Raw genomic sequence first — 7,770 nt, 5'->3', positions numbered from 1 at the left:
AAATCGGAGCGGCCTTGGAAGGAACTTTCCTTCCGCCCCCCCCCCCCCACATCCCCTCCCTAACCCGCCCCCCAGCCCTACCTAAACCCCCCCCCCTAACCTTTGTTCCATAAGTTGCGCCTGCCTCTGGGCAGGCGTAGGTTGTGCGCACCGGCCGATTGCCGACGCGCGATCCCCGGCATGGCCCTTTGCCGGAAGCTTCGTCCCGCCCCCTCTCTGCCCCGCCCCTTTCACAAAGCCCCGGGACATATGCGCATCCCGGGGCTGGCGTGCATCGCCGGGCGTATGCAAAATAGGCTTGGCGAGCGTAACCCCCCCTACGTGCGTAAATCCAGCTGGATTTACGCGCGTAGGGCTTTAAAAATCTGCCCCAAATAGTATAGCAGAGTTTAAGAGAGGTTTGGATAACATTTTGGAAGAAAAGTCCATAAAACATTATTAGCCAGGCGGACTAAAGAAAAATATTGCTATCCCTGGGAGTGAGAATAAAAAATAAATCTACTTTGGAGCACTGCATTCACAGCACCCAGACTAGATTTTTCAAGGTGCTGGGTGGGTGGGAGAGATAGGGTTGAGATGGAGATATGGGGAGGAGGGGAGGATGTCCTTCCTTATTACAACTTTCAGCAGAACTGGGAAGGGGGAGAGGGAGAGGCTGGCAAACAGACCCCCACCACATTCTGTTTTTACTTTCTTTCGGAAAAGCTTTGGGCGGGGGGTGGAGAGGGTGGAGAGGGTTGCTTGGTCCGGCAGGGTCATTAGTGAAATATTGGTTGGGAGTATGAGAATCAGACCACAGCTCTGCAGTTCATGGTTTCCTTTTGTTTTTCTTTTTTAAAGTACAGTGCCAGTTAACCGGCGATGTTCTTTTGAATATACACAGGTGGCTTGATAACCTTCAACTTAACTGGGTTGAAGTTATCCAGCTAAAGTTAACCAGATAACTTTATTCAGGGATATTCAAATGGAAATTTAGATGCATAAAATGGCAGTTTTAGGATTTTTTGAAGATTGCCCCCCCCCCCCCAAATTGTTTTTAAATTAATTGTTAAAATGCTTAAAAACAGGCACTTTATTGTTTTCTGTCTACCTTACATTTGGGTCACACTAAGATTATTTGAATTATGATCATATCAAGTAATGGATATGTAAGGGCCCCGCCCAAAAGTTAATCTTGTTCCGCTGTTATATGTAAGGGCTCTGCCCAAATGTTTTTGTTTTTTGTAAACCGATGCGATGTGTCAACGGATGTCGGTATAAAAGAGACCTTAAATAAATAAAAATAAATAAATACCCTCAGAATAAAATCAGGAACTCAGGAATCAAGTTGCCATTCATACACTTTGAAGCTTCAATTTTTAGACAAAAAAATTGGAAAATGGAGTGAAACCATGGAACAAAGCTTCATTACTAGTGGATGAAAGTTTATGAGCAAGTTAGAGTACTTTGTCCTTATTTGAGATGTGTGTTTCACCATGAGTGTACTGAGTTGGGGCATAGGCTATAGGGTAAACTAAGCTCTTTCTTCTTTGATCGATTAATGTTATATTGCCACTTACTCCTTTTTACATCGCTGAAAACCACTGCAGGTTACTTTTGTCTCACAACTATGTCCTAGTTATACAAGTCGAATCAGATATCCTTCTTCCTGACGGGTGTTTTCAAAGAGTAACTCATACTTCTGACTAACTGCATTCTTATTGCTCTTTTAAGTTCAGTCACTGCTCTGTTGTTCTGCTTTATTATTTTTTCACTCAAAGGCAAAGTTAAGCTTGAATTAAAATAGTAGTGATAGCATTAAGTTCAACTTGACTGATATTAATTATAACAGTAAAGTACTTTAAACTTTAGCGACATTAAATATAAATATATTTGCACTTTTAAAGAATGCTTAACCCTCACAAAATAACAGTTTAAAAGCAGTCCACTTCATAATATAACAGATGTTGAAAACCAGCCATAAAACAGACATGTCCTACGCTTTATTAAGACAGATAGATTGTAATCCTGAAGCCATGAAATCTTAGATTAAGATGTATTTTAGAGAATGTGTCCAAAGCATTTGTGAGAAATAAAGGCTGTAAATGTAAATGATTGTCGGAAATCTAGAAGTTTTGCTGTTTCTCACCCTGCATCCAGTTGTGATGACAGTTACTGATGTTTAATATATCAGTGCCAATTTACACAAAATATCCTGTATCTTGACTCTACTACATCCATTTTTTTCTCTTATTCCAAGGTATCCTTGCAATTTGGCTCAAATGTTTTTTAATTTTTATATTTTTATTTTTTTAAGACTATTCGGTGTACACTTTCAGGGTTGCCACATTTCCTGTTTTTAAAAAGACTGAGCCTGAGTACACATTGTAATTCTTCATGCTGCACTCATATTCTATATTCTTACATAGTTATTTATATTAGTAGTGTGCCGGCATAGGAATCTAATGATGATGGCCACAATTTTATTTAGATTTAAACTAGATGAAGAGGGTGGCAGTGGGAAACTGATTCAATGTAGCTTTCATCCCCAGCAAACAAATAAGATAACTGGAAAAACACACAAAAAGGAGGGAATCCAACAGAATCACTTGAAAAGAACAGGTCTGACAAGATGGATAAAAATGAGGGTGTACAGAGAGAGAGAAAACAAAGGAAGGAGCAATATATTGAAGGATCTGTGTATAAAGGTTCCTAGTCTGGGTAAATAAAATGCCAGACTTGAAAGCTTTTGTGTCAGATAGATGTGGTGGTGTTTCGGTCACAGAGACACAGCAATAAATATACCAATCTGGTATTTTCTTTGGGTTAGATGCCCATTTTCACAACAGTTTACTATGGATGCAAATGAACTCCCAGCTCATTTTCGTCTGTGGCAAATTTTTGGGAGAAATATTTTAATGTTGCCATGGCCAGGAACTTTGCATGTTTCTGGCTATGGCAATATGTGATGCTGGCTCAGAATCCTCAGGATTGCTGTGGTGTTAAAGGACATGGCCTAACTAAAGCCTTCCCATGCGTTTCCAAAAATCCTTGATGGATCCTCCTCCTCAATCCTGAACTCTAACCCACTTGCAGGCAGTAAATGTAACAAAAAAGTGTCTTAGTATGCCCTTCCCCTTCAAGCTATGCTTGTCAGAGTTGTAGTTTGTGGGTTACCCTAGAAATGAACAGCCTAATCCCAAGAAAGTCAAATCCAGGCCACCGCCTAGGCCAGTTGGTTTCAGTCATCCAGGGCTGGTGGCCGACAAGGCATGAGAGATGAGGGAAGCCCTGACCCGGGCAAGAGCGAGAGGCCTGAAACAGGGTAAGGAGCAGGAACAAACCAGAAATCCAGAAGCCCAGGAAGAACAAACAGGAGCACTGAAGTAGAAGTTGAAGATGATGAAGTCTTCTGGAAACAAGAGCGGAGCCAGAGTACAAGGACTAGAATGTAGGACCAAGCTCTGGCAATTGACTGCTGAAACTCTCAGCATAAGTACAAATCTATACAGGGAACAAGATAGCCATGGGGGAAAGCGAGAAGCACAGATCTGGGAGAACTAAATAGACAATTCAAGCTGCTCACAGTGCCAGCTGCAGGCCAGAGGAGCACTCGGCAGTGGATCCTTACAATGCCCCCTTGTCCCCCAGAATAAGTGCAAGTTTTAAATTGGGGGTTCCTCACTTTCCTCTCTACAAAGCTTACCCTGTAGATGGGGTGGTCTTCTTGGGGAAGGAGTGATCCCTTCTTGCTCCAACACCACAAGTAGCATCTTGGAAAATAGTTCCAGCTTACTCCATACATTCTTTTTCTCCAGCCATGCGGTGGGAGACAAGAGCCAGCAGTTGACATGGAGACGCTGTGAGCCGGTGGTGCACATGCTCCTTCCCGTGCACAAAAGAGCGCAATAAAAGAGCTCTTTTGTTTGCTACTTTGTGCACAATGAGCAGCAGTCAGACCGATGCAATACCATGCACTTCGGCCAGCGCACAGCTTAACACACAACTGGACACATGTTTTGGATGCGTGTTCATAACCCCCAATGAAATACAGGAAGTAACACGTCCATAACATGTGTCAAATCGAGCATGTAGCTAATAGTGTTCATCACATGTAAATTCCATTAGATGAGACTATTAGGTAATCCCCACAATTTAAAAAATTTCCCACACTGCCAAGGTACCCATTGCAATGTGGCAAATTTTATGCCAGCCCAGGGCTAGCATAAAGGTATACTGCGCTCAAGGGCTCACTGGAAAAAGAAAAATCCCTGCTTTCTGTAATTGCTCCACTTAGTATCGTTGTGATACTAAGTAGGAGGAACCACAGAAAGCAGATTGAATAGGCCAAGTATCTTGTGCTGGTATCTTGTGTCAATGGTGAGGGAAAATTGACGCTCATACTGAGCGTCCGTTTTCCTAGTCCACACTGACAGCCATCTCTCCCCTGCGCCTGATGCCAATTCTCCCTAATGCCTCCTTTTTAGTGTGACTCCTCATTTAAATAATGCATCACGTGCCCAGGAGAGGTGTCTGAGCGTGCGTTAGGAGAGCGGGCACTCAATCATGAGCGCCTGTTTTACACAAGCCAATATTGCATTGGCTTGAATGAGTCAGAAATTTTACCAACGTGCTCATCTAAAGACTCAGATTATTGTTCTATTTCTGTTATCATGAATCAAGGGAGATATGGTGACCTCCATAGCACTGGCTGCCCGCGGAGAACTCATCGGCCATCTTGCCTAGTTCCTATTCAATGCTCCTATACAATCTCCACCTTCTTTCTGGTGGATGTTTCAGTAATGATGATAAATTCTCAGGCTGTTAGAAGAAAATTACATATTATTCATGATTTAATTAGCAAAAACAAACCTGATTTCTTTTGCATTACAGAATCCTGGCTTTTAAATTCTGATTTTGTTTTTCTTAATCAAATTAGTCCTCCTGGATATCTAATTGCTTCCCAACCAAGGAAGAGAGCGTGAAGCGGTGGTCTGTTGATCGTTTACAGGGAGTATTGGAAGATGGCTGTTGAGCTGAGTGGTGATTCATCTTATGAAATGCTAGTTCTTCATTCGAATGAATTTAGTTTATGCCTGTTATATTGTCCTCCTTCCCTGTTGCAACAAGATCTCACCCCCTTTTTTGATTAGTTGATCTCCTCCAAGGCTAATCTGAATAATATGATTATCCTTGGAGATTTCAACTTACATATTGACCTTGATCCTATTCCAGTGTTGCACTCCTGCTCGCGGGCCCAGCTGCAAGCAGGTGCTTAACTTGCGGCCCGGAGGCTGCTGTCATCCCCGGACCTCCCAGAGCGGCAGGAACCACCGCCGATGTTCTTCCTTGGCCCGGAGGCTGCCTTCCTTCTTCAGCATGGTGGGGCCGAGCTGGCATTCCAGAGCAGCAGGTGCTGCTGACATCATCTCCCGGAGGCCATAATCCCCAGCCTCACTTGTGGCAGGAAGCCATTCCCAGTTGTCCGCTCCGCAGCCTGGAAACCACCGCTCCAGCGTCGGGCCTGGTTGCGGCATGCTTCGGCTCCTGCATGTAGTGGCAAGGACGCCGCTGTCCAGGGTCCTGCCCACTTCCCCTAAGGGGTGAGGCTGTGCCTTCTTTCTATATTTAAAAGGCCCGCGGCCGGATATGCCCTGAGCCCCACCTGAACTCCTCCCTGGGCGTCTCCTCCTCTTCAGCCCTATTTAAGAGCCCTATTTCCATTCCTTCCTTGCCTTTAAAGGGGCTAGTCCTCTTGTGGACTTCCTGCTCCTGCTTGGCATTTCCTTTCTTCATTTTGGGATCCCTCGTCTTCCATGTTCCTGGTCTTTGCTGATGTCTCGTCTGTTCCTGATGTTCCAGTTCCTGATGTTCCATGACTCAGTCCTGATGTTCCAAGTCCTGATGTTCCAGGGCCTGAGTAGCCCGCGACTCCGGAGGTTCCTTGTTTTTAAAATTTCGAGTTCCGGGTTCCAGGTTCCGAGTTTTAATTCTGAGTCTAATATCCTGTGCCAATCTCGAAGATTCTAGGGGTTGCTTCATTCCTGACCTGTGTTTGTTGTCCAGAGCATGCCCCGCTCCCCTCGTGGTCGGCTTAGGGGACAGTGTGGTCCATGACCAGCCCAGCTGGGCTATGTAGGGCGCCTGAGGGACCCTGCTCACCTGTGTCTGAGTCTCCACGTTCCAAGTTCCTCATCTGAGTCTCCATGTTCCAAGTTCTTCATCTGAGTCTCCACATTCCAAGTTCCTCATCTGAGCCTCCATATTCCAAGTTCCTCATCTGACACTCACCTCTGCCTCCTGTCCGGCCTGCCGCATCTGCTGTTACCCAGCAGCAGGTCCAAAAGGGCTTGGAGTGGTCGGAGAATACTCAGAGACCAACCTTGCGTGATTGGCCTCCCTGAGGCTGCGCAGGTCGGCAGGGTCCTGGGCTTCCGGTTTCCGCCCAGACGAGGTTCCATCTCACCTGCCTCAGTGCTTCCTCGGAGCTCCTCTCCCAATTCGCTGAGGCCCAAGGGCACACTCTACTCATCCCAGCGCAACAGGTTCCCAAGGCCTCCCAGCACAGCAGATTGCCAAGGCCTAAGGGTACATCTGATCTCCCGGAAGCTGGATCACTCCCCAGTGCTCCCGCAACATCTAGCAATCTGTTCTCTGTTTCTTGATATCCTATCTTCTCTAGGATGGGAACAACTTATCCAAGAACCAACTCATGAGCATGGTCATATCAAGGACCTTGTATTTCTTAATCAAGCCTATATCAACAGATGTAGGAGCTCTGTCACAATTCAGTCAGTCCCATGGTCCGACCATTTCCTTAATAGTGTTCACAGCCCACTTTCCAATGCAGCTCATATATTCAGTAGTTCTTCATGTGACCTTGTTCTTTGCAGAGGCCATATTGATAGCCAGGAATTTTCAGATCTAATAGGAGCAGATGTCATCTCTTTTCATCCAGACGACATTGATTCTGGAGTTTCCAGTTTAGAATCTATATTATCTAACACAATTGATAAAATTGCTCCTCTTCGTATGAAACGTAAATCCCAGTCAAAATGTCTTCCATGGTTGACTCCTGCAGTTAAAACGCACAGTTACTTAGTAGAAGTGAGCATAAGTGGCATAAACTATGAAATGATGACCTATTAGCTCACTACAAGTCATTATTGAAATCTTATCATTCCCTGATAAATGATACCAAATGAGAATATTTCTCTGAATGTATTAGAGAAATTGACTACAACCCCAAAGAACTGTTTAGAATTGTGAAGAAATTGATAACTGATCCAAACAGCTTAATTATGAAATCTACCCTGCAGCAATCAATATTGATTGTGAGGCTTTCATATATCATTTTAAATCTAAGATTTCAAAAATCACTGCTGATTTTGCAGAAGTTCCTACCTAGTATTTAAATGAGAATATTGATTAAACTTCCACTTGGAACGAGTTTGACAATACCTCCATTACTGTGATTACTCAAAACATTTAAAAATTAAATTCTTCATACTGCTCACTGAATCCTTGTAGTATACCAAATTCTTAAAACAGCTAAGGACATTCTTGCACCAGTTCTGCATGACTTGGTCAATCTATCTTTATCTCAAGGTAAACTTACAGCTATATTGAAGCGAACCGCTGTAAGACCTCTTTTAAAAACGTGTGGCACAGAGATTGCCAATATTTCACAGTAAATTGGGTTCCTTGGCCTGACACGATGTATTTGGGCAATCAGTGAAGATGAAAAATATGTTGCTTGAAGAGTCGGGCCAACTCTGATGCTGAGGGAAG

This window comes from Rhinatrema bivittatum, chromosome 6 (assembly GCF_901001135.1).
Source record: "Rhinatrema bivittatum chromosome 6, aRhiBiv1.1, whole genome shotgun sequence".
NCBI classification, from domain to species: Eukaryota; Metazoa; Chordata; class Amphibia; order Gymnophiona; family Rhinatrematidae; genus Rhinatrema; species Rhinatrema bivittatum.
This window is presented reverse-complemented; position numbering follows the sequence as displayed.